Source organism: Marmota flaviventris, chromosome 6 (genome assembly GCF_047511675.1).
Source record: "Marmota flaviventris isolate mMarFla1 chromosome 6, mMarFla1.hap1, whole genome shotgun sequence".
Taxonomy (NCBI): domain Eukaryota; kingdom Metazoa; phylum Chordata; class Mammalia; order Rodentia; family Sciuridae; genus Marmota; species Marmota flaviventris.
This window is the reverse complement of record NC_092503.1, coordinates 131,180,657-131,207,844: the sequence shown is the minus strand read 5'-3', so window position 1 is coordinate 131,207,844 and position 27,188 is coordinate 131,180,657.

The following is a 27,188-nucleotide window of genomic DNA, read 5'->3' as shown; positions in this document are numbered from 1 at the left end:
TTTAGGAGCAAGCAAAATACACATGTACTGAAAGAGCTTCGAATTTTTTTGGTCTAATTACTTTGATACTGTACAGGATTCATCTTTGACCAACCTTAGTAGGCTCCCCAAGTTTGGGCCTTCAGGGTTCAATGGTTCAATGACAGGAACAGTTTGAATTTTTAGTTTTCACTACATTATGGCCTATAGGTTTGAATGTAAATGGAGCTGGATATCAACCAGGGTTGGTGCTAGCTGCATGAAACTTCACACACTCAATCACTTCATAGTGGGCATGCTCTGGTTTGTTCCTTGTGAAAGTACTTTAAGCTGAAGAATGAAAAATCAATTTATCCAAGTGTACTTTAGGAGAAAACGGGGGAAATAGGCATGTACTGAAACACCTCCCCCAATTATTGGTCAGATTTTATTGATACTGGGCAGGATTCAACTGTTACCTTGTCCTACTTGGCACCCCAAGTTTTTATCTTTTGTGATCAAGCTCTATAAACAGGAAAGGCTTTGTTTTAAGATTAGGATTAGGGCTAGGGATAGAGCTAATGTTTGTGTTAGAGTTAGTTTTGTTCAAATTTCTTTGATACTGGTCAGGATTCATCTTTTACCTAGCATTACCATGTTTCCCAGGTTGGGCCTTCTCAGTTCAAGGTTTACTGTCAGGAACAGTTTGTGTTTTAAGGTTTCAGTTCATCTTGACTTCTATGGGTTAGGGTTAGGGTTAGGGCTATGGCTCAGTTTTGTTTTAGGGCTAGGACTAGACTTAGGGCTAGATTTTGAATTAGTGTTAGGGTTAAGGCTAGTTTTAGGGTGAGGTTTAGGCTTAGAGTTTGGGTTAGATTTAGAGTTATGGTTACATCCAAGGTTAGGGTTAGGGTTAGGACTAGGGTGAATGTTACATTAAGGGATAGGTTTAGAACTAGGGAAATGGCTAAGACGAGAGTTAGAGTTAGATTTAGGACTAGGCTTAAGGTTAGTGTTAGGGTTAAAGCTAAATTAGGGCTAGGGTTAGGGCTAGGGTTAGTGTTAGGGTTAGGACTAGTTGTAGGGCTAGGTTTAGAATTAGTATTAGTGTTAGGATTAAGTTTAGGGGAATAGGTGGGGTTATAGCTTGCTTGAGGGCTAGGGTGTTGGTTGGAATTAGGATTAGTGGTAGGGATAGCCTTTAGGTTAGGATTAATGCTAGGTTTAGGGCTATGGTTTCTGTTAGGTTCATAGCTAGACTAGGGCTAGGTCTAGGTTTAGGGTAAGGGTCAAGTTTAGAGTTAGGGATATTACTGTGGCTAGGGTCATGGTTAGCATTTGGTTAAGGTCAAAGTTTAGGTTTAGGGTTTGAATTAGTGTTAGTTTTAGGCTTGGGGTTAGGGTAATGGATAGAATTAGGTTTAGGTTTCAGTTAAGGTTTAGGGTAATGGATGGGATAGGTTTATAAATAGGGTTAAGGTGATCATTGTTTAGGATAATGTTTAGTACAATTAATAGATTTAGGACTAGTGTTAGGTCTAGGGGTAGTGTAAGTGTTTAGGTTAAGTGTTATTTTTAGGGCTAGAGCTAGGGTTTTGTTTAGGTCTAGGGCTAGAATTATAGCTATATTTACAATTAGTTTGGGTTCTAAATCTAGTGTTAGGGTTAGGTATAAGTATAGGGTTACTGGTAGGGCTAGTGTTAGGGTTTGGTTTAGGGTTACGGTCAGGATTAAACCTAGAGTTACTGTTAGGCTCAGAATAAGGGTCAGGGTTAGGGTTAGAACTAAAATGAAGGCTAGAGTTAGGACTAGTTATACAGTTAGTGTTTAAGTTAGGCTAAGGATTAGGGTTGGGACAAGGGTTAGCATTTGCTTTAGGGTTTGGCTTAGGGTAAGGAATAGGGTTAGAGCTAGGATTAGGGCTAGGGTTAGGGTTAGGGTTAGGGCTAGTGTTAGGTTTAGATTCGGTTTTAAGCTTGGGTTACAACTAGAATTAGCGGTAGGATTTGTGTTAGAGTTAGGGCTAGGGTTATAACAACGACTAATGTATGAACTAGGGTTATGATTAAAGCTAATTTTAGGGTTAGGGTTAAGGCTAGGTCTAGTGTTAGAGTTAATTTAAGGTTAGGGTGATGTTTAGGGCTAGGATTAGTGTTAGGATCAGCATCAGGGTCAGGGTTATTTTTAGAGTTAGTGTTAGGGCTAGATATAGGTTTATGGTTTGGTTTAGGTTAAGAGTTATGGTTAGGGATATGGCTTGGTGTTTTATGGAGAGGGCTAGGGGTAAGTAAAGTTTTAGGATTAGCATTATTGTAAGGTCTAGTGTTAGAGTGTGGATTAGGATTATGGTTATGGTTAAATTTAGTGTTAGGTTTAATTTTAGAGTTAGGTTTAGATCCAGGGTTGGGCTAGGGCTAAGGATAGAACTAGCTATAGGACTAGGGCAAGAGTTAGAGTTAGTCTTAAGGCTTGATTTAGGGTTAGTATAAAACTAAATTAGGGTTAGTGCTAGACTTAGTGTTAGACCTAGGGTTAAGGCAAGAGTTATGTTTAGGTTTCAGATTATGGTTCGGTTTAGGGTTATGGTTAGGTTTAGGGTAAGGGATGGGGTTATATCTAGGTTTAGGGCTAGGACGAGGGTTAGAATTAGGATTAAACTTCAGGTTTGGTTTGGGTCAGGATTAAGGCTGGATTTAGGGCTAGGATTAGGGCTAGGGCGGATTTCAAGTCCAGCTTTACAGTTAAAGATAATTTTAGGGTTAGGTTAGATGTAGTGTAAGGATTAGATTTAGGGTTAGAGTCAGGTTTAGAGCTAAGGGTTTTGTTTGGGTCAGGGTCGTGATTAGTGTTTGAGACAGGTTAAGGTTTAAATTCAGGGCTCTAATTAGCATAGGTTTAGGATTAGGGTAATGATATAGTTAAGTTTATGTTTCAAGTTAGGTTTAGGGTAATGGATAGGGTTAGGACTAGGAATATGGTAAGGTTTAGGCCTAGAGTTAGCATTAGGGTTAGGATTATGGTTACGGTAATGGATAGGGTTAGAGCTAAGGTTAGAGCTAAGGTTACGGTTATTTTTAGTGCTAGGGTTAGGGTTAAGGTTAGGGTTAGGGTTAAAGCTCAGTTTAGGGCTCAGATTAGGCTAGGTTTTTTGTTTAAGTTAGGGCTAGGGTTAGGGTTATGGCTAATGTAAGTACTAGGATTACAATTAGGGCTAATTTTAGAGTTAGGGTTAGGGCTAGGTCTAGTGTTATATTTAAGGTTGTTTAGGGTGATGTTTAAAGCTAGGGTTAGTGTTTGAGTCAGAATCAGGGTTAGGATTAGTTTTAGATTTCTGCTTAAAACTCTAATTAGGGCTAGGGTTAGGGCTAGGTGTAGGGTTAGGGTTTGGTTTAGGTTAAGGGTTAGGATTAGGGCTATGGCTCGGTTTTGTATTAGGCTAGGACTATAGTTAGGGCTAGTTTTAGGAGTAGTGTTAGGGTTAAGTTTAGGCTTAGGCTTTGTATTAGGGTTAATTTTAGAGTTAAGGTTAGATCTAGGATTAGGGCTAGGGCTAAGGAAATGGCTAGGTTTACGCCTAGAGTTAGGGCTAGGCTTATGGTTCCATTAAAGGATAAGGTTAGAACTAGTTTTAGGGCTAGGGAGAGAGTTAGACTTAGTTTCAGTGCTAAGGTTAGGATTAGGGTTAAGGTTAGGGATAGGGCTAAGGTATGTCTAATATTAGGGATAGGGTTGGTTTTAAGTTAGGCCTAGGTTTAAGGTTAGGGTTATGATTAAGGTTATGTTTAGTGCTACTATGGGCTAGGGTTTGTGTTCGGGTTAGGGCTAGGATTATATATTGGACTAATGTCAGGTCTAGAGTTATGGTTATGGATAGTTTTAAGGTTAGGTTTTGGCTAGGTCTAATGTAAGGTTTATGTTTAGGGTAAGGGTTAGCTTAGAGCTAGGGGAATTATTAGGGTCAGGGTCATGGTTAGGGTTTCTTTTAGGTTTGAGTTTAGGATTAGGACTAAAATTAGCATTAGGGTTATGGTTAGGTTTATGATAGGGTTAGATTTAGGGTTCAGGTTAGGTTTAGGGTAATTGATAGGGTTGGGGTTAGTGATAGGCTTAGGGTTAGGCCTAGCGTTAGCATTAGGGAAAGGGTTATGTTTAGGGTAATGGATACAGTTAGAATTAAGGTTAGGGCTACGGTTTTGGTTAGGATTAGGTCTTGAGATAGGGTTAGGCCTAGAGATAGCATTAGGGTATGGATTACGAATAGATAATGGATACAGTTAGAGCTAATTTTATAGCTAGACTTATGGTTAGGATTATATCTTGAGTTAGTGTTAGGATATGGGTTAGAACTAGCGTTAGTGTTAGTATTATGTTTAGTGTAAGAGTTAAGTTCTGAACTATGATTAGGGTTAGAGCAACGGTTAGGTTAAGGGTTATGTTTAGGGATAGGATTAAGGTAGGGTTAGGGTTAGGGTAAGGGTTAGAGAAATGGTTATAATTAAGTTTAGGGTTAGGGTTAGGGTAATAAATACTGTTAGATGTGGGTTTAGAGTTAGGGACAGGGTTAAGTTTAAGTTTAGGGTTAGGTCTATGGTTATGTTTAGGTTTGTGTTAAGGTTTAGAGTTTGATTTATGTTTATGTCTATAGCGAGTATTATTTAGGGTTAGATCTAGGGTTCGTTTTCTGTTTAGGTTTAGGATTATGGTTAGTTTTAAGGCTAGGGCTACAATTGGGGTTAGGGTTAGAGCAATGGGTAGGTTTAGAGCTAGGGTTAGGGTTAGGGTTAAGGTTAGGATTAGTACTAGTTTTGGGGTTAGATTCAGGGATAGTTCTATGTTTATGTTTATAGTAAGGTTTAGGATTTGAGCTAGGATTAGGACTAAGGCGAGGGTTAGGTTTGGGTTAGGGTTAGTGTTATGTTTAGGGCTAGGTTAAGGCCTAGGATTAGCTCTAGATTTTTGTTAGTTTTAGGCCTTGGGTTAAAGCTGTGGATAATGTAAGAGCTAGGGTTATGATTAGGGCTAGTTTTAGGGTTAGGGTTATGCCAAGGTCTAGTGTTAGGTTTAGAATTTCAGTTAGGGTCAGGTTTAGAAGTAGTTTTACTATTAAAGGCAGAGTCAGTGTTTAGGTTATAGTTCAAGTTAGGGTTATAGCCAGAATTAGGAGTAGGTTTAGGTCTAGGAGTAAGGTTAGTGTTTGTGTTAGGATAAGGGTTATTGTTAGGCCTAGGACTAGGTTTTTTTTTTAGGTCTAAGGCTAGAATTAAGGCTAGATTTAGGATTAGGTTTAGGCACAGGGCTCATGTTAGGTTTTAGTCTAGTGTTAAGGTCAGATTTAGAACTAGAGTTGATGTTACTGTCAGGATAAATGTCAGGGTTAGTGTTCAGTTTTGTGATAGGATTAGAGCTAGAATGAGGGCTAGGGTCAGGACTATTAATAAATTTAGGATTTTGGTTAGCCTAAGGATTAGGCATAGGTCTAGGGCTACCATTACGTTTAGAGTTATTCATAGGGTAAGGGATAGCATTAGAGCTAGAGTTAGGGTTAGGGTTAGAGTTAAATCTAGGTTTAGGGCTCAGATTAGGGCTAGTTTTTGTGTTAGGGTTAGGGCTAATGTTAGGCAATGGCTAATGTAAGAACTAGGGTTACAATGAGGGTTACTTTTAGGGTTAGGGTTAGGAATAGGTCTAGTGTTAGGGTTAGGTTTAAGGTTAGGTTTATATTTAGAGCTAGGCTTTGTGTTATAATATGAGTCAGGGTCAGGGTTAGGTTTAGGACTCAAATTAGAATTAGGTTTACTTTTAGTATTCAGTTTAAGGTTAGGAGGGTTTTTAGAGCTAGGGTGAGTGTTAGGATATGAGTCAGGGTCAGGGTTAGATTTAAGGTTAGGTTTAGGACTTGAATTAAGGCTATGGTTATGTCTAGGTGTTAGGGTTTGGTTTAAGTTAAGGTTTATGGTTAGGGCTATTGCTCAGTTTGTTCTACTGGTAGGGTTAGGGTTAGGGCTAGTTTTATGATTAGCATTAGGGTTAGGACTAGTTTTAATGTTAGGCTTAGGATTAGGGATAGATTTTGAGTTAGGGTTAGATATAGAGTTAGGGCTAGGACTAATGATAGGGCAAGGTTTAGGGCTTGTGTTAGGCTTATGGTAATGGATAGGTTTAGATCTAGGAATAAAGATAGTGTGAGAGTTAGAGTTAGTCTTAGGGCTAGGGTTAGGGTTAGATTTAGGTATGAGTTAGCGCTATGGCCAGTGTTAGGGTCAGTTTTAGACCTCGGGTTTGTGTTAGGGTCAGAATAAAGGTCAGGGTAGCATAAGGTTTTGGGATAGGATTAGAGCTAGAATTAGGGTCAGGGTCATGACTATTAATAGGGTTAGGATTTTGGTTATCCTAAGGATTAGGGATATGTCTAGGTTTACCATTAGGGTTAGAGTTTCACTTAGGTTAAGGGAGAGAGTTAGAGCTAACTTTAGGGCTAGAGTTAGGGTAGGGTTAGGGTTAAAGTTAGGTTTGGGGTTCGGATTAGGGCTAGTTTTGTGTTAGGGTTAGGACAAGGGTTAGGACAATTGCTAATATAAGAACTAGGGTTAAAATTAGGGTTAGTTTTAGGATTAGGGTTAGGGTTAGGGGTAGTTTTAGTATTAGGGTTAAGTTTAGGGTTAGGGTGATATTTAGAGCTAGGGTTAGTTTAGGATATGAGTCAGGGTTAGGGTTAGGGTTAGGACTCAAATAAGGGCTAGGGTTACTCTTAAGTTTTGGTTTACGTTTACGATGGTGTTTCGAGCTAGCATGAGTTTAGCATATGAGTCAGCGTCAGGTATACTTTTAAGGTTAGTATTAGGACTCGAATTAAGAGTATGGTTAGGTCTAGGTGTAAGGGTTTAGTTTAAGTTAGGTTTAGGGTTGGGGCTAATGCTTGGTTTGGTTTTACTGCTAGTCATAGGGTTATGGCTAGTTTTATGATTAGCGTTAGGATTATAGTTAGTGTTAGTGTGAGGCTTAGGCTTAGGGCTAGGACTAAGGATTGGGCAAGGGTTAGGGATAGTATTAGGGTTATGGTGAGGGCTAGGATTAGAAATAGTGATAGGGCTAGTGTGAGAATTATTGTTAGGCTAAGGTTAGGGTTAGGGTTAGGGATAGGGCTAAATTAGGGCTAGGATTAGGTCTGTGGTTAGTGTTCAGCTTAAGCATAAAATTAGAGTTAGATTTAGAGTTTAGTTTAGGGTAAGGGATAGTGTTATATCTAGTTTTAGAGGTAGGGTGATGTTTAGAATAAGGGTTAGGATTAGGGTTATGATTAAAGCTAAGTTTAGGACTAGGATGAGGGCTAGAGTTTGTTGTAGGGTTAGGGCTAGGATTAGGAGTATGGCTAATTTCAAGTCTAGAATTATGTTTAAAGATAGTTTTAGGGATAGGATTATGGGTACGTCTAGTGTAAGGTTTAGATTTAAGGTTAGGGTCAGGTTTAGGGCTAAGGGTATTATTAAGGTGAATGTCTAGGTTAGGGTTTGGAATAGGTTAAGGCTTAAAGTTAGGGATTGAATTAGCATTAGGGTAAGGGTTTGTGTAATGATAGGCTTAGAATTAGGGTTCATGTTAGGTTTAGGGAAATGGATACGTACATGATTAGAGATAGGATTAGGTTTAGGCCTAGGGTTAGCATTAGGGTTAGGGTCATTTTTATGGTAATGTATAGGGTTAGGGCTAGGGATGTGGTTATGATTAGGGCTAAGGCTATGATTAGGGTTAGGGTTAGGGTTAAAGCTCAGGTTGGGGCTCAGATTAGGACTAGGATTTGGGTTAAGTTACTGCTAGTTTTAGGATTACGGCTAATGTAAGTACAAGGGTTACAATTAGGGATAATTTTAGGGTTAAGATTAGGGCTAGGTTTAGTGTTAGGGTTAGTGTTAGGATTAGAGTGATGTTTAGAGCTAGGATTAGTGTTAGTGTCAGAGTCATTGTAAGGGTTAGTTTTGGGGTTCAACTTAAAACTCAAATAAGGGCTACAGTTAGGAGTAGTTGTATGGTTAGGGTTTGGTTTAGTTTAAGTGTTAGGGATAGAGCTTATGTCTCGGTTTTGTTATAGGTCTAGGGCCAGGATTAGGGCTAGTGTTAGGGTTAGGGATAGTGTTAGGTTTAGGCTTAGGCTACAGGTTAGGGTTAGATTTAGAGATAGATTATGATCTAAGGTTAGTGCTTCAGCTATAGATAGGCCAAGTGTTAGGACTAAGTTTAGGGCTAGGGTTAGGTTTATTATAAGGGATAGGTTTAGAACTAGTGATAGGACTAGTGTGAGAGTTAGATTTATTCTTAGGTCTAGGGTTAGGGTTAGGTTTAGGGATAGGGTGAAATTAGGGCTCAAATTAGGGCTTGGGTTAGTATTGGGGTTAGAGCTAGGGTTAGGGTTAGGGTTAGGATTAATCTAGGTATAGGGCTAGGATAAGGGCTGTGGTTTTTGTTAGGGTTAGGGCTAGGATTAGGGCTAGAGCTAATGTCAGGTGTGGGGTTACAGTTGAGGAGAAAACAGTTTTAGGATTAGGTTTATGGCTAGGTCTAGTGTAAGGGTTAGGTTTAGGGTTAAGGGTCAGGTTTAGAGGTAGGGTAATTATTAGGGTCAGGGTCAGGTTAGAGTTTGGTTGAGATTAGGGTTTAGGGTCATGGATGAAATAAGCATAGGTGTCAGGGTAAGGGTAATGATAGGTTTTGTTTAGGGTTCAGGTTAGGTGTACGGTAATTGATAGGGTTAGGTTTAGCAATAGGGTTAGTTTTAGGCCTAGGGTTAGCATTAGGGTAAGGGAAATGGTTAGGATAATGAATAGGGTTAAAGCTAAGGTTAGGGCTAGGGTTATGGTCAGGAATAGGTCTTGAGTTAGGTTTGGGTTTAGGGTTAGAACTAGAGTTATTGTTAGGGTTTTGTTTAGCATAAGGATTAGATTATGAACTAGCGTTAGGGCTAGGGAAAAGTTTAGGTTTAGAGTTATGTCTAGGGATAAGATTAGAATATGGTTAGGGTTAGGGTTGGATTAGGGCTAGCATCATCATTGGGGGAGGGTTAGTGTTAGAGTAATGCATATGGTTAGATGTAGGCATAGGATTATTGGTAGTGTTAGATTGAAGTTTAGGTTTAGGGTTAGGGCTATTGTTATGTTAAGTTTGTGGTAAGTGTTAGGGTTTGAGTTAGTGTTAGGTCTATAGCAAGTGTGAGGTTTAGGGTTAGGTCTAATGTTAGTTTTCTGGTTAGGTTTAGAGTTAGAGTAAGGCTCTAGGTTTAGGGCCAGGTTTAGACCTAGGGTTAGTGTTAGGGTCAAAATAATGGTCAGGGTTAACATTAGGGTTTAGAATAGTGTTAGATTTAGAGTGAGGGTAGGGTTGTGACTATTAAGGGGTTAGGATTTTGGTTAGCTTAAGGATTAGGGATAGGTCTGGGGTTACCATTAGCGTTAGGGTTTTGCTTTGGTTAAGTGATAGTTTTAGAGCTAGCATTAGGGCTAGGGTTAAGGTTAAATCTAGGTTTATGGCTCATATTAGGACTATTTTTTGTGTTAGGGGTAGGGCTAATGTTAAGGCAATAGATAATGTAAGAACTAGGGTTACAATTAGGGTTAGGGGTAGGGGTAGGTCTAGTGTGAGGGTTAGGTTTAAAGTTAGGGAGACATTTATACCTAGGGTTAGTATTAGGATATAATTCAGAGACAGTGTTAGTTTTAGGGTTAGGGTTAGGACTCAAATAATGGCTAGGATTCCTGTGAGGGTTCAGTTTAAGGAGAGGGAGGTGTTTAGAACCTGGGTGACTGTTAGAATATTAGTAAGTATCAGGATTAGTTTTAAGGTTAGGGTTATGACTCACATTAAGACTAGACTTACTGCTAGGGTTCGATTTAAGTTTAGAGTGGTGTTTAGACCTAGGGTGAGTGTTAGGATATGATTCGGGGTCAGGGTTATTTTATGGTTATGGTTAGGACTCAAATTCGTGCTAGGGTTAGGTATAGGTGTAGTGTTAAAGTTTGGTTTAAGTTAAGGTTTAAGGTTAGAACTATTTCTCTGTTATTTTTTTTTTTGAGAAAGAGAGAGAGAGAGAGAGAGAGAATTTTTAATTTTTTAAATTTTTTTTTTTTAGTTTTTGGTGGACACAGCATCTTTTTTAAAATTGTATTTGTATTATTGCTGAGGATCGAGCCCAGCACCCCACACATGCCAGCGAATGCACTACCACTTGAGCCATATCCTCAGCCCCTATTCCTCAGTTTTGTTTTAGTCCTAGGTTTAGGGTTAGGGCTAATTATATGATTAGCATTAGGGTTAGGGCTAGTGTTTGTGTTAGGCTTAGGCTTAGGGTTAGGATAAGATTTGGAGTTAAGTTTAGATCTAGGGTTAGAGCTAGGTCTAAGGATAGGGCAAAGATTAGGGCTAGGTTTAGGGTTATGGTAAATGATAGGGTTAGAACTAGGGATAAGACTAGGGCAAGAGTTAGAGTTAGTCTTTGGGCCAGTGTTATGTTTAGTTTTAGGAATAGGGCTAAATCAGAGCGAGGATTAGAACTAGGGTTAGTGTTCAGCTTATGCCTAGCATTAGGGCTAGGGTTAGGGTTAAGTTTAGGGATAGGGATGTGTAATAGCTAGGTTTAGAGGTAGAGTGAGGGTTAGAATTAGGATTAGGGCTAGGGTTAGTGTTAGGGTTATGATTAAGGCTAGGTTTAGGGCTAGGATGAGGGCTAGGGTTTGTTGTAGGATTAGGTCTCGAATTAGGTCTAGGGATAATGTCAAGTCTAATATGTTACAGTAAAGAGTAGATTTAGGATTAAGTCTATGTCTTAGTCTAGTTTAAGTGTTAAGTTTAGGGTAAGGGTCAGTTTTAGAGCTAGGGTTATATTTAGGTTCAGGTTCAGTGTTATGGTTTGTATTAAGTTAAGATTTAGGGATAGGGCTCAAATGAGCATTAGGTTTAGAGTTAGGTTTAGGGTGATGAATAGGGTTAGGTGTAGGGTTCAGGGTGTGTTTAGGGTAATGGAGATATTTAGGGTTTGCGATAGGGTTAGCGTAAGGCCTATGGTTAGCATTAGGAATAGGGTTACCATAAGGGTAATGTATAGGGTTAGGGTTAGGGTTAGGGTTAGGGCTTAAGGTTAGGGTTATTGTTAGGGATAAGGCTAGGGTTATGTTTAGGCCAAAGGTTAGGCTTTGAGGTATGCTTATGTCTAAGGTGAGGGTTAGGCTTAGGGTTAGGGCTAGGTTCAGGGTTAGGGTTATGCTTACGGTAGGTTTAGGACTTGGATTAGCGTTAAGTTTTGTGTTAGGTTTAGTTCTAGTGTTAGTGCTATGTGTAATGTAAGATCTGGGGTTCTAACTAGGGCTAGTTTTAGGGTTCGGGTTAGGGTTATGGCTAGGCCTATTGTTAGGTTTAGATTTTGGTTTAGAGTCACTTTTAGAGCTAGCTTTAGTGTTAGTGTCAGGATCAATGTTCAGATTAGAGGTAAGGTGAAAGCCAGAATCAGGAGTAGGTTTAGTTCTAGGGGTAGTGTTATTGTTTGGTTTAGGTTAAGGGTTATTGTTAGGGCTAGGACTAGGTTTAGAGTAATAGATAGGGTTACTGTTAGTGATACGATTAGGGTTAGGCCTAGGGTTAGCATTTGGGTTAGGGTTAGGTTTAGGGTAAAGAATAGAGTTAGTGCTAGTGTTAGGGCTTGTGTTAACCTTAGGGTTTTGTCTACATTTAGAGATAGGCCTAGGGTTAGTGTTAGTGTTAGGTTTAGCAGAAGTGTTAGGGTTTGAGCTAGGGTTAAGGCTAGGATGAGGGTTAGGATTAGAGTCAAGTTAGGTTTAAGGTTAGGGTTATGGGTTGGGTTAGCATTAGGGTTAGGGTTGTGTTTAAGGTAATGGATAGAGTTTGTGCTAGGATTTGTGCTATGATTACAGTTAGGATTAGGGCTAGGTTTAGGGTTAGGTTGAGGGTTAGGGCTATTGTTATGTTTAGGGTAAGGATTAGAGTTTGAGTAGTGTTAGGGCCAGGGCCAGTGTTAGGGTTGAGGTTGGTGCTGGGGATAGGGTTAGGGTTATGCTTAGGTCTAGGTTTAGGGCTAGAATTAGGGCTAGGTTTTGTGTTTGAGGTTTAGGGCTACTGTTAGGTGTATGGGTAATGTAAGAGCGAGGGTTATGGTAATGGGTAGATTTAGGGTTTTTGTAGTGTTTGGGTTAGTTTTTTGGTTAGGATAAAGTTTAGAGCTAGGGTTTGTGTTAGGGTAAGTGTCTAGGGTTAAGTCTAGGGTTATGGTTAGGGATAGATTTAGGGTTATGTTTAGGATTAGGTCTAGTGTAAGGGTTCGATTTAGGGTAAGGCTCAAGTTTAGAGCTAGATGTATTATGAAGGTCAGGGTATGGCTTATGGTACAGTTTAGGTTAAGGTTTAGATTTAGGGCTTTATTAGTGTTAGGGTTAAAGTTAGGGTTAGGGTAATTAATAGGCTTAGGATTAAGGAACAGATTAGTTTTATGGTAAGGAATAGGTTTAGGGATTTTGATAGGCTTAGGGTTAACCTAGGGTTAGAATTAGGGTTAGGATTATGGTTAGGGTAATGGATTGGATTAGAGTTAGGCTTAGGTCTAGGGTTATGGTTAGGATTAGGGCTAGGGTTAGGGTAATGTATAGAATTAGAGCTATGGTTAGGGCTATGGTTAAGGTGAGGATTAGGGCTAGGTTTAGGTTAGGGTTTGGGATAGGGCTAGGGTTATGTTTAGGGTAAAGGTTAGGCTTTGAGCTGGGGTTAGGTCTAAGGGGAGGGTCAGGGTTAGGGTTAGGGCTAGGGTTAGTTTAGGGTTACACTTAGGGCTATGATTAGGCCTAGGATTTGGGCTAGGTTTTGTGTTAGTTTAGGCCTAGGGTTAGGGCCATGAGTAGTTAAGAGCTAGGGTTATGATTAGTGCTAGTTTTAGGGTTACGGTTACAGCTAGGTGTAGTGTTAGGATTAGGTTTTGAGTTATGCTGAGTTCTGGAGCTAGGTTTATGTTAGCGTCAGGGTCAGTGTTCAGGTGAGAGTGAGTGTTGGGGTTAGTGCCAGAATTAGGACTAGGGTTAGGTCTAGAAGTAGGGTTAGTGTTTGGGTTATGTTAAGGGTGAATGTTAGGGCTAGGACAAGGTTGTTGTTCAGGTCTAGGGCTAGAGTTTTGTCTAGATTTATTATTAGGTTTAGGTCTAGGACTCGTGTTAGGTTTAGGTTTAGGTATAGGATTAGCAGTAGGGCTAATGATAGGGTTCAGGTTTGGGTTAAGGTCAGGTTCAGACCTACGGTTAGTGTTAGGGTCAGTATAATTTTCAGGGTTAGGATTAGGGTTTAGGTTATGATTAGAGCTAGAATGATTGCTACGGTTGGGACTAGTAATAGGGATAGGGTTTGGGTTAGGCTATGGATTAGCATTAGGACTAGGGTTAGCATTAGGTTTAGGGTTTGGCTTAAGGTAACAAACAGGATAAGAGCTAGGGTTAGGGAAGGGTTATGGACTGGCTTATGGCTAGGGTTAGTGTAAAGGTTAAAGCTAGGGTTAGCACCCGGATTAGGTCCAGGTTTTGGGTTAGGTTAGGGCTAGTGTTAGGGCTACAGCTAATGTACAAACTAGGATTATGATGAGGGCCAACTTTTTGGTTAGTGTTATGGCTAGGACAACTGTTAGGGTTAGGGTTAGTGTTAGCATGATGTTTAGAGCTAGCGTTAGTGTTAGGGTCAGGGTCAGTGTTCAGGTTAGATTTAGCTTTATGATTAAAGCCAGAATTATCACTAGCGTTAGGTCTAAGGGTAGGGTTAGTGTTTGGGTTAAGTTAAGGTTTACTATTAGGGCTAGGGCTAGGTTTTTGTTTATGTCTAGGGCTAGAGATATGGCTAGATTTAGGATTAGGTTTAGGTCTAGGTCTAGTGTTAGGGTTAGGTTTAGGAATAGGTTTATTTCTAGTGCTAGTATTAGGGTTCAGTATAGGGTTAGGGTCAGGTTTTAGACCTACGGTTACCATTAGGGTCAGAATAAGTGTCAGGTTTGAGTTATGGTTAGAGCTAGAATGAGGGCTAGTGTTAGTACTCGTAATAGGATTAGGGTTAGGACTAGGGTTAGCATTAGGGTTAGGGTTGGCTTAGGGTAAGGGATAGGGTTAGACCTATGGTTAGGGCTACATTTAGGGTAGGGTTAGGGCTAGTATTAGAATTAGGTTTAGGGTTAAAGCTAGGGTTAGCTTTCAGATTAGGGCTAAGTTTTGATTAGAGTTAGGGCTTGGTTCAGCGTTACGGCCAATGTTTGAAGTAGAGTTACAATTTGCGCTAGTTATAAGATTGGGGTTAGGATTAGGTCTAGTGTTAGGGTTAGGTTTAAAATTAGGGTGATGTTTGGAGCTAGGGTTAATATTAGGGTAAAAATTAAGGTCAGGGGTAATATTAGGTTTAGGGTTTGGACTTGAATTAGGGCTAGGCTTAGGGCTAGGTGTAGGATTAGGTTTTGGTTTAGGTTAAGCTTTAAAGTTAGGGCTATGACTCAGTTTTGTTTTAGGACTAGGGCTATATTTAGGGCTAGTTTTAAGATTAGTGTTAAGTTTAGGACTAATGTTAGGGTTAGGTTTAGTCTTAGGTTTAGAGTTAGATTTAGAGTTAGGATTAGATCTAGAGTTAGGTCTAGGGCTAAAGATACGGCAAGCATTAGTTCTAGGTTTATAGCTAGGATTGGAGTTATGATAAAAATAGAGTTAGAACTAGGGATAAGTTTAGGGCAAGAGTGAGAGTTAGTCTTAGGGATTGGCTTAGGGTTTGGTTAGGTATAACACTTAATTAGGGCTAGTAATACTGCTAGGTTTATGTATATGTTTAGGCCTAGGGTTAGTTTGGGGCTTAGGGTTAGGTTTAGTGTAAATGATGGGGTTAGAGCTAGGTTTAGGGCTAGGACGAATGTTAGAATTAGGGTTAGGGCTAGGGTTTCATTAGAGTTATGATTAAGGCTAGGTTAAGGGCTAGGATGAGGGCTAAGGTTTGTGTTTTGTTTAGGGCTAGGATTAGTGTTAGGGCAAATGTCAGTTCTAGGGTTACGTTTAGGGATAGTTTTAGGGTTAGGTTTATGGTTATGTTTAGTGTAAGGGTTAGATTTAGGGTAAGGGTCAAATTTAGAACTAGGGGTATTATTAGGGTCAGGGTCATGTATAGGGTTTTGTTTAATTTAGAGTTTAGGGTTAGGGCAAAAATTAGCATTGGGGTTTGGGTTAGGGTAATGATAGTGTTAGGTTTAGGGTTCAGGTTAGGTTTAGCATAATGGATAGGGTTATGGTTTGGCATAGGGTTAGATTTAGGCCTAGGGTTAGCATTAGAATTAGGGCTATGTTTAGGACAATTGATAGGGTTAGAGCTAAGTTTAGAGCTAGGGTTATGGATAGGATTAGGGCTATGGTTATGGTCAGTGTTAGGGTTAGGACTATGGTTTGTGTTAAGGTTAGGGCTAGGATTACAGCTAGGGCAAATGTCAGGGCTCTGGTTACTTTAGGAATGGTTTTAGGGTTAGGTTTATGGCTAGGTCTAGTATAAGGGTTAGGTTTAGAGGTACGGTCAGGGTTAGAGCAAGGTATATTATTACAGGAAGGGTCAGAGTTAGGGTTTGGCTTAGGTTAAGTTTAGGATTAGGGCTCAAATTATCATTAGGGTTAGGGTAATGATAGGGTTAGGTTTAGGGTTCAAGTTAGGTTTAGGTTAATGAATAAGGTTAGGGTTAGTCCTAGGATTACCATTAGGGTTATGGTTAGGTTTAGGGAAATGGATAGGTTTAGAGCTAGTGATAAGGCTAGGGTTATGGTTAGGATTCAGGCTAGGGTTAGGGTAAGGTTTAGTGGTAGGTTTTGGTTTAGGGTTAGGTTTAAAAGTAGGGTTAAGTCTCAAATAAGGGCTAGGTTTTGGGTTTGGTTAGGGTTAGGTTTAGGGCTATGGCTAATGTATGAACTAGTGTTACAATTTGTGCCAGTTTTAGGGTTAGGGTTCAGGTGATGTTTAGAGCAAGGGTTATATTTAGTGTCAGTGTCAGGGTCAGGGTTAGTTTTAGTGATAGGTTTAGGACTCGAATTAGGGCTAAATTTAGTGCTAGGTGTAGCGTTAGGTTTTGGTTTAGGTTAAGAGATATGGTTATTGCTATGGCTCAGTTTTGTTTTAGGGATAAGGCTAGGGTTAAGGCTAGATTTTGGATAATGTCAGGGTTAGGGCTAGTGTTAGAGTGAAGTTTAGGCTTAGGGTTAGGGTTAGATTTAGAGTTAGGGTTGATCTAGGGTTAGGGCTCATGCTAGGGTTAGGGCTAGTGTTAGGATTATGGTAAGGAATATGTTCAGAACTAGGGATATGTCCAGGGTGAGAATTAGAGTTATTCTTAGGAGTAGACTTAGGGTGAGGTTTAGGGTTAGAGATAAATTAGGGCTAGGATTAGGACTAGGGTTAGTGTTAGGATTAAGCCTAATGGTTGGGCTAGGGTTAGGGTTAGCATTGTGTTTAGGGTTAAGTTTAGGGGAATGAGAGTGGTTAGTGCTAGGTTTAGTGGTAGGGTGACGGTTAGAATTAGGATTAGGCCTAGGGTTATGGTTCAGTTTAGGATTAAGGCTAGGATTAGGGCAAGGATGAGTGGTAGGTTTTCTGCTAGGGTTAAGGCTAGGACTCAGGCTAGGGATAATATAAGGTCTAGGGTTATGGTTAAGGATAGTTTTAGGGTTAGGTTATGGCTAGGTCTAGTGTAAGGGTTAGTTTTAAGTTAAAGGTCAGCTTTAGATCTAGAATTATTATTAGTGTCACGGTCATGGTCAGGGTTAGCACTTGGTTTACATTAAGGTTAAGGGGTTAGGGCTTGAATTAGTGTTAGGGTTAGGTTTAGAGTTAAGGTAATGGAAGGGTTTACTTTAGGTTTTAGTTAAGGTTTAAGGTAACGGATGGGTCAGTTTTAAGTGATCAGGTTAGGGTTAGCATTAGGGTTATGGTTATGGTTATTGCAATGGCTAGTTTTAGAGCTAGGGTTAGGGCTAGATTATGGTATGGATTAAGTCTAGGATTAGGGTTAAGTTTAGGTGTAGAGCTAGGTTTTGTTTAGGGTAAGTGTTAGGGTAAGGGTAAATGTTAGTTTAGGGTTAAGATTGTGGTTAGGTTAAGATAAGGTTTAGTATTTGAGCTAGGGTTAGAGCTAGTGAGAGGGTCAGGTTTAGGTTTAGTTCTAAGTTCAAGGTTATGGTTAGAGTTAGGTTTAGTGTTAGGGATAGGGTTTTAATTAGGGTTAGGGTTAGGGTTAGGATTAGGGTAGTGGATATGGTTAGAGCTAAAGTTTGGCCTAGGGTTAAAGTTAGGATTAGGGCTAGTGTATGGATTAGAATTTAGGATAGGGCTAGGGTTATGTTTAGTGTAAGGATTAGGCTTTGAGCTAGGTTTAGGTCTAAGGAGAGGGTTAGGGTTAGAGTTAGTGTTTGGGTTAGGGCTAGGCTTATGTTTATGCTTAGAGCTAAGTTTAGGCCTAGGATTAGCTCTAGGTTTTGTGTTAGGTTTAGGGCTAGGGTTAGGGATAGGGTTAGACCTATGGTTAGGGCTACATTTAGGGTAGGGTTAGGGCTAGTATTAGAATTTGGTTTAGGGTTATAGCTAGGGTTAGCTTTCAGATTAGGGCTAAGTTTTGATTAGAGTTAGGGCTTGGTTCAGCGTTAGGGCCAATGTTTGAAGTAGAGTTACAATTGTGTAATGTAAATGCTAGGGTTATGTTTAGGGCTAGTTTTAGGTTGAAGGTTATGGCTAGGTCTAGTGTTAGGTCTAGGTTTTGGGTTAGTGTCAGGTTTAAAGCTAGTTTAAGTGTTAGGATCAGGGTCAGTGTTCGGGATAGGTTTATGTTTAGGGTTAGAGCCAGAATTAGGACTAGTTTAGGTGTAGGGGTAGGGTAAGTGTTTGGTTTATGTCAAGGGTTATTGTTAGGACTAGTGCTAGAATTTTGTTTAGGTCTACGGCTAGAGTTATAGCTACATTTAGGATTAGCTTTGGGTCTAAGTGTAGTATTAGGCTTAGGTATAATTATAGGGTTACCAGTAGGTCTAGTGTTAGGTTTTGGTTTAGGTTTAGAGTGAGGTTTATACCTAGGATTACTTTTAGGGTCAGATGAGGGTCAGGGTTAAGTTTTAGAGGTAGAATGAGGGCTATGGCTAAGACTACTAATATTTTTAGAGTTAAAGTTAGGCTAAGGATTAGGGTTAGGACTAGGGTTAGCATTTGGGTTAGGGTTTGGCTTAGGGTAATAGATTGGTTTAGAGCTAGGGTTAGAGCTAGGGTTAGGGTTAGGTTTAGGGCTAGTGTTAGAGTTCTGATTAGGGATAAAGCTAGGTTTAGGGCTCGGATCCAAGGTAGGATTTGTGTTAGGGTTAATGTTAGGGTTAGGACAATAAATAATGTACAACCTAGGGTTACAATTAAGGCTAGATTTAGGGTTAGAGTTAAGACTAGGTCTAGTGTTAGGGTTAATTTAATTTAGGGTGATGATTAGAGCTAGGATTAGTGTTAGGGTCAGCGTCAGTGTCAGAGTAATTTTTAGAGTTAGGGTTAGGGCTAGGTGTAAGGTTTGGATTTGGTTTAGGTTAAGGGTTTGGGTTAGGGATATGGCTTGGTTTTGTTTTATGGCTAGGGCCAGGGCTAGAGCAAGTTTTAGGAATTGCATTGCGGTTAGGGTTAGTGTTAGGGTTTGGTTTGGCTTATGATTACAGTTAAATTTAGAGTTAGGTTTAGATTTAGAGTGAGGGTTAGATCTAGAGTTTGGACTCGGGCTAAGGATAGAACTAGGGCTAGGGCTAGGGCAAGAGTTATAGTTAGTCTTAGGGCTATGGTTAGGGTTAGGATAGGATTAAATTAGGGCTAGGATTAGCGCTAGGTTTAGTGTTAATATTAGCCCTAGGGTTAGGGCGGGTTTTAGGGTTAGGTTTACGGTTATGGTTATGTTTATGGTAAGGGATGGTGTTATAGGTAGGTTTAGATCCAGGGTGAGGGTTAGAATTAGGTTCAGGGCTCCTGTTATGTTTTGGGTTAGGATTAAGGCTAGGTTTAGGGCTAGGATTATGGTTAGGGTTAATTTCAATCTAGGGTTACAGTTAAAGACAGTTTAAGGTTAGGTTCATGGCTACGCCTTGTGTAAGAGTTAGGTTTAGTGTTAGGGTCAGGTTTAGCGATAAGGATATTACTAGGGTCATAGTCATGATTAGTGTTTTGGATAGGTTAAGGTTTAAAGTTAGGACTCAAATTAGCATTAACTTTAGGATCAGCGTAATGGTAGGTTTAGGTTTAGGTTTCAGGTTAGATTTAGGGTAATGGATAGGGAGAAGATTAGAAATAGGGTTAGGTTTAGGCCTAAGGTTAGCATTAGAGTTAGGGTTATGATTAGGGTAATGGGTAGGGTTAGAGCTAGGGTTACAGCTAGGGATATGGTTACAATTAGTGATACAGTTGGAGTTAAGTTTAGGGTTAAAGCTAGAAATAGGACTGAGAATAGGGCTAGGATTTGGGTTAAGTTAGGGCTAGGGTTAGGGTTACATCTGATGTAAGTACTAGGGTTATGATTAGGGCTAATTTTAGTGTTAGGGTTTAGGACTAGGTCTAGTGTTAGGTTTAGGTTTAGGGTTAGGGTGATGTTTAGACCTAGGGTTAGTGTTAAGGTAAGAGTCAGATTGAGGGTTCGTTTTAGGGTTTGGCTTAAGACTCGAAAATATTGCTAGGGTTAGGGCTAGGTGTAGGATTAGGGCTTGGTTTGTGTTAAGGATTTGGTTTAGGTGTATGTCTCGGTTTTATTTTAGTTCTAGGGCTATGGTTAAGGCTAGTTTTAGTATTAGACTTATGGTTAGGGCTAGGGTAGGTTTAGGCTTAGGCTTATTGTTAGTGTTAGATTTAGAGTTAGGGTTAGATCTAGTGTTATGGCCAGGGATATGAATAGGACTAGGGTTAGACCTACGGTTCAGGCTAGGATTAGGCTTCCAGTAATGTATAGGTTTAGAACTAGAGTTAGGGCTATGGTGAGAGTTAGAGTCAGTCTTTTGACTAGGGTTAGGGTTAGGGTTAGGGATAGGGATAAATTAGGGCTAGTGTTAGTGTCAGGTTTAGGCCTAGAGTTAGGGTTAGGGTTATAATTAAGGCTATGTTTAGGGCTAGGATAAGGGCTAGGGTTAGGTCTAGGATTATGGCTAGGGCTAAAGTCAGGTCTGTAGTTATGGTTAGGGATAGTTTTAGGGTTAGGTTTCTAAGTCTAATGTAAGGGTTATGTCTAGAGTAATAATCAGGTTTAGAGCTAGGGGAATTATTAAGTCAGGGTCAGTGTTGGGCTTTGGTTTAGGTTTGAGTTTAGGGTTAGGGCTCAAATTAGCATTAGTGTTAGCATTAGAGTAATGATAAGGTTAGGTTTATGGTTCAGGTTAGGTTTAGGGTAATTAACAGTTTGGGGGATAGTAATAAGTTTAGGGTTAGGCCTAGGGTTAGCATTGGTGTGCGGGTAATTTTTGCGGTAATGGATACAGTTAGAGTTAAGGTTATGACTAGGGTTATGGTTAGAATTAGGTCTTGAGTTAGGGTTAGGGTAAGGGTTAGAACTAGGGTTAGGTTTAGGGTTATGTTTAGCATAAGGGTTAGCTTCTGAGCTATGGTTAGGGATAGGCTGGGAGTTAGCTTCAGGGTTAGGTCTAGGGATAGCATTACCATAGGTTTTGGGTTGGAGTTAGGGTTAGAGTTAGACCTAGGATTAGTGGTATGGTCAGTATAAGGGTCAGGGTTAGGGCTAGAATTTGGGATAGGGTTAGAGCTAGAATGAGAGCTAGGGTTGGGCTATTAATAGAGTTAGAGTTTTGGTTAGCCTAAGGATTAGGGATAGGTCTAGGGTTACCCTTAGTTTTAGGGTTTTGGTTAGGGTAAGGGATTGGTTTAGAGCTAAGTTTAGGGCTATGGTTAGGGTTATAGTTAGGGTTAAATCTAGGTTTAGGGCTCGGATTAGGGCTAGTTTTGGTGTTATGGTTAGGGATAGGATTAGGGCCACAGCTAATGTATGAACTAGGGTTAAAATTAGGTTAGTTTTTGTGTTATGGTTAGGTTTAAGTTTAAGGTGATATTTATAGCTAGGGTTTGTGTTAGGATAAGAGTCACATCAGGGTTCGTTTTAGGTTTAGGGATACGACTCGAATTATTGTTAGGGTTATTCTTAGCATTCAGTTTATGGTGAGGGTGGTGTTTACAGCTAGGTTGAGTGTTAGGATATGAGTCAGGGTCAGTGTTAGTTTTAAAGTTAATGTTAGAACTCGAATTAGGGATAGGGAAAAGTCTAGGTTTAGTGTTAGGGTTTGGTTTAAGTTAATGTTTAGGGTTAGGGCTATTGCTTGGTTTTGGTTTAGTCCTAGGGTTAGGTTTAGGGCTAGTGTAAGTGTTAAGCTTAGGTTTATTGTTAGGGTTAGATTTAGGGTTAGGGCTGAAACTAAGGATAGGGCAAGAGTTAGGGCAAGGGATAGGGTTATGGTAAAATATAGGTAAGGGATAGGTTAGAACTAGGGATAGGTATAGGGCGAGAGTTAGAGTGTGTCTCGGGGCAATAGTTAGTGTTAGGGTTAGAGATAGGTTAAATTAGTGCTAGGATTAGGGCTAGTTTTATTGTTTGGCTTAAGCCTAGAGTTAGGGTTAGGGTTAAGTTTAGGGTAAGAGATGGCTAGGTATAGAGGTAGGTTGAGGTTAGAATTAGGGTTAGGGTTGGGATTAGGGTTATGATTAAAGGTAGGTTTAGGACTAGGATGAGGACTAGGGTTTGTTTTAGGTTTAGGACGAGGATTAGGGCTAGGGCTAATTTCATGTACAGAATTATGGTTAAAGATAGTTTTAGGGTTAGATTTATGGCTACGTCTAGGGTAAGGGTTAGGTGTAGGGTTATGTTCAAGTTTAGAGCTAGGGGTTTTCTTAGAGTCAAGGTCAGGGTTAGGGTTTGGGATCGGTTAAGATTTAAAGTTAGGGCTTGAATTAGTTTTAGTGTGAGGGTTAGGGTAATGATAGGGTTAGGTTTAGGTTCAGTTTAGGTTCAGGGTAATTGATTGGATTAAGATTAGGGATAGGTTTAGGTTAATGCCTAGGGTTAACATTAGGGTTATGGTTTTGGTTATGGTAATGGATAGTGTTAGCGATCTATTTAGAACCAGGTTTATGGTTATGAATAGGGCTAGAGTTAAAGCTATGATTAGGGCTATGTTTTCTGTTAAGTTAGGGATAGGGTTAGGGTTAGGGCTAAAGTAAGTACTAGGGTGAAGTTTAGGGCTAGTTTTAGGGTTTTAGGGCTAGAGATAGTGTTAGGGTTAGGTTTAGGGTTAGGGTGATGTTTAGAGCTAGTAGTATTAGGGTCAGTGTCATGTTCAGGGTTAGTTTAAAGGTTCGGCTTACAACTCATATTAGGGTTAGTGTTAGGGCTAGGTTTAAGGTTATGGTTTGGTTTAGGTTAAGTGTTAGGGTTATTGCTATAGCTCGGTTTTGTTTTAGAGCTAGGGCTACGGTTAAGGCTACTTTTAGTATTAGTGTTATGGTTTGGCTAGTGTTAGGGTTTGGTGTAGCCTTCAGGTTAGGGCTCGATTTAGAGTTAGTTTTTGTCTAAGGTTAGTGCTAGGGCAAAGGATAGGGCAAGGGTTAGGGCTAGGGTTAGGGCTAGGGTTAGGGTTATGAGTTAGAATGAGTGAAAAGTCTAATGTGAGAGTTAGAGTTAGTCTTAGGACTAGGGTTAGGGATGGGGCTAAATTAGGGCTAAGGTTAGAGATAGTTTTAGGAAAAGGTTTACTTCTAGGTCTATTGAAAGGGTTAGGTGTAGGGTAAGAGTCAGGTTTAGAGCTAGGGGAATTATTAAGGCCAGGGTCAATGTTAGGGCCTGGTTTAAGATTGAGTTTAGGGTTATAGCTCGAGTTTGAGATAGGGTTAGGGTTAAGGTAAAAATAGGGTTAGGTTTAGGGTTCAGGTTAGGTTTAGGGTAATTGATAGTTTGGGATATAGTGATAGGGTTCGGTTTAGTCTTACGTTTATCATTAGGATAAAGGTTATGTTTAGGGTAATGGTTACAGTTAGAGTTAAGGTTAGGGCTAGGGTTATTGTTAGGATTAGGTCTTGGGTTGGGTTAGGGTGAGGGTTAGGATTAAGGCTAGGTTTATGGCTCAGATGAGGGTTTGTGTTAGGGTTAGGACTAGAATTATGGCTAGATATAATGTCAGGTCTAGGGTTACAGTTAGGGATAGTTTTAGGGAAAGGTTTATGGCTAGGTCTATTGTAAGGGTTAGGTATAGGGTAAGAGTAAGGTTTAGAGCTAGGGGAATTATTAGGGCCAGGGTAAGTGTTAGGCCTTGGTTTAGGTTTGAGTTTAGGTTTATGGCTCAAATTAGAGTTAGGGTTAGGGTTAGGGTAAAGATAGGGTTAGGTTTAGGGTTCAGGTTAGGTTTAGGGTAATTGATAGTTTTGGAGATTGTGATAGGGTTAGGGTTAGTCCTAGGGTTATCATTAGGATAAGGGTTATGTTTAGGGTAATGGATACAGTTAGAGTTAAGGTTAGGGCTAGGATTGTGGTTAGGATTAGGTGTTGGGTTAGGGTGAGGGTTAGGATTAAGGCTAGTTTTACCACTTGGATGAGGGTTTGTGTTAGGGCTAGGGCTAGGATTAAGGCTAGGGTTAATGTCAGGTTCAGCATTACAGTTAAGGATAGTTGTAGGATTTGGTTATGAATAGGTCAACTGTAAGGGTTAGGTTTAGGGTAAAGGTCAGATTTAGAGCTAGGTGTGTTATTATGGTCAGGGTCAGGATTAGGGATTGGTGTTGGTTAAGGTTTAGAGTTAAGGCTTGAATTAGCATTAGGTTTAGAGTAATGGACATGGTTAGATTTAGGGTTCAGGTTAGGTTTAGGGTTTTGAATAGCCTTAGGGATAGCTATACAGTTAGGTTTAGTCCTATTGTTAGCATTTGGGTTATGCTTAAGTTTAGGGTAATAGATAGAATTACAGCTAGGTTTAGGGCTACGTATATGGTTATGATGAGGGGTAGTGTTAGGATTAGGGTTAAGGTTATGTTTAGGCCTAGGGTTAGGGTTAGGTTTAGGATAAGTGTTATGGTTGGACCTTGATTTAAGGCTAGGGTGAGGGTTAGGGTTAGAGCAGGTCTAGGGTAAATGTTAGGGTTAGGGCTACATTTAGCATTAGGGTTATGGTTAGAGTTATGGTAATGGATATATTTAGAGCTAGGGTTTGCACAATGATTACAGTTAAAATTAGGGTTAATGTTAGGGTTAGGGTTAAAGCTATGTTAATGTTTAGGGTTAGGATTAGGGCTCAGTTTAGAGGTAGTGTTAGGGTTAGAGTTACTTTATTCAAATTTCTTTGATACAATCCAGGATTCATCTTTAACTAACCTTACTCTGTTTCCCAGGTTTAGGCCTTTTGGTTCTAATGTTTGGTGTCCAGAACAGTTAATATTTTCATTTTACTTCATGTTGACCTATACGAGTAAATGTAAATGGACCTGGAAATCAAACAGGGTTTATGCTAGTTGCTTGAAACTGCAGACGAACCCTGAATTCTTTGTGGGGACACTCTGGTATATTCCTTGTGAGTGTAGGCCTAAGCGGAAACACGCAAAAACATTTATATCTGAGAGCCCTTTAGGAGAAAGCAGGGAATGTGCATGCACTGAAATTCGTCCCATAATTATTTGGTCAGATTTGTTTGATACTGAGTAGGATTCATTATTTAACTTGCCCCACAAAGCTCTCCAAGTGTGGGACTTCTAATATCAATGGTTCTCTAATCAAGTTAGGGTTAGTGTTAGGTTTAGGGTTAGGGCTAGGGCTAGATGTAGTGTTTGGGTGAGAGTAAGTTTTGTACATATGTCGTGGATATTTGGAAGGGATCATCTTTTACCTAGCCTTAATATGCTCCTTAGGTTTGGGACTTCTCATTTCAATGGTTCACTAACAGGGACACTCTGGATTTCAAGGTTTCACTTCATATTGACCTATATAAGTAATGAAAATGGAGGTTGAAATCAAACCGGGTTGGTACTAACTGTTTGAAACTTCAAACACTGAATCAGTTCTCTGGTTTGTCCTTGTGAAAGTAGCCCTAAGATGAAGATGGCAAAAACAACTTTACCTGAGATCCCTTTAGAGGAAAACAGAGAAATATGCATGAACTGAAATACCACCTCAATTATTTGGTCATATTTCTTTGATACTGCATAGGACTCATCTGATATCTTAGCCCACTAAGCTCCCCAAGTTTGGGACTTCTAGGATCTTCAGTGTTTCAATCAAGTTAGGGTTTGTGTTAAGGTTAGTGTTAGGGATAGTGTTAGAGCTAGTATTATGATTAGAGTTACATTTTTTTTCAAATTTCTTTGATACTGGGCAGGATTAATTTTTTTCCCTATTCTTACTATACTCCACATGTTTGGGTCTCCTAGGTTTAATGGTTCACTGTAAGGAACAGTTTTTATTTAAAAGTTTCACTTCATTTTGTCCTATACAGGTAAATGGAAATGGAGCTGAAAATCAAACAGCATTGGTGATACCTGCTTGAAACTTCACACTCCATCAATTCTCTGTGAGCAATCTCTGGTTTGTTCTTGTGACAGTAGGCCTAAGCTGAAGCATGTAAAAACAACTTTATCCAAGAGTCCTTTAGGAGATAATAGGGAAATATGCATGTACTGATATACTCCATCAACTTTTTGGACAGATTTCTTTGATACTGCACAGCATTCATCCCTTAATTTACCCCACTAGGCTGCTAAGTTTGGAAATTCTATGGTCAAAGGTTTCTTAAAAATGTTAGGGTTAAGGGAAGAGCTAGGGTTAGAGCTTGTGTTAGGTTTAGAGCTAGTTTTATTCAAAATTCTTTGATACTTGGCAGGATTTATCTTTTAGCTATATTTACTCTGTTCCCCAGGTTTAGGCCTTCTCTGTTCACAGGTTCGCTGTCAGAAACAGTTTGTATTTTAAGATTTCAGTTCATTTTGACCTATACGGCAAAGTTAATGGAGTTGAAAATCAAACAGGGTTTGTGCTAGCTGCTTAAAACTTCACCCACTCCATCAGTTCTCTCTAGGGACTCTGGTATGTTCCTTGTAAAAGTAGGTCTATGCTTAAGCATGCAAAAACAACTTAATCTGAGAGTCCTTTAGGAGAAAACAGGAAAATATACATGTACTAAAATATCTTCCATAATTATTTGCTCAGATTTGTTTGATGTTGTGTAGGATTCATCACTTAGCTTGCCCCACAAGGCTCACCAAGTGTGGGGATTCTAGGATCAATGGTTCTCTAATCAGGTTAGTGTTAATGTTAGGTTTAGGGTTACGGCTATGTCTAGGGTTAGAGGTAATGTTAGGGTGAGAGTTAGTTTTGTTCAAATTTCTTTGATACTCGGCAGGAGTCATCTTTTATCCAGCCTTAGTCTGTTCCCAAGGTATGTTGTTCTCAATTCAATTGTCCACTATCATGAATACTTTGTATTTTAAGGTTTCACTTTATTTTGACACCTATGAGTAAATGGAAATGGAGGTGGAAATCAAACAGGCATCCCTTCCCCTAAATCTAACCCTAAACCTAACCATAAACATAACCCTAATCCTAGGCCTAAGCCTAACACTAACCCTAGACCTATTCCTAGCCATAATTTAGCCCTAACCCTAACCCAAACTCTAGCCCTACGGCTAACTGTAACTCTTGCCATATCCTATTCCCAGTTCTAACCCTATCATTTATCATAACCCAAACTCTAGCCCTAAGACTAACTCTAACTTGCCATACCCTATTCCCATTTCTAACCCTATCCTTTAACATAAGGCAAACACTAGCCCTAATCTTAGCTCTAACATTAGCCATAGCCCTAACCCTAGAATTAACCATATCTCTAAATCTACTCCTAAGCCTAAACTCACCCTATCAGTAGCAATAACACTAACACTAATGATAAAACTACCCTTAACTTTAGCTTTAGTCCTAAAACAAAATTGAGCCATAGAACTAATCCTAACCCTTAACCTAAACCAAATCCTAACCCTACATCTAGCCCTAAGCCTACCCCAAATTTGAGTCCTATACCTAACCATAAAACAAACCATGACCCTGACTCTGACCCTAACACTAACCCTAGTTAAAAACATCACCCTAAACCTAAACCTAATCCTAAAACTAGACTTAGTCCTAAATGTAAACCTAAAACTAGCCGTAATCGTAACCTTA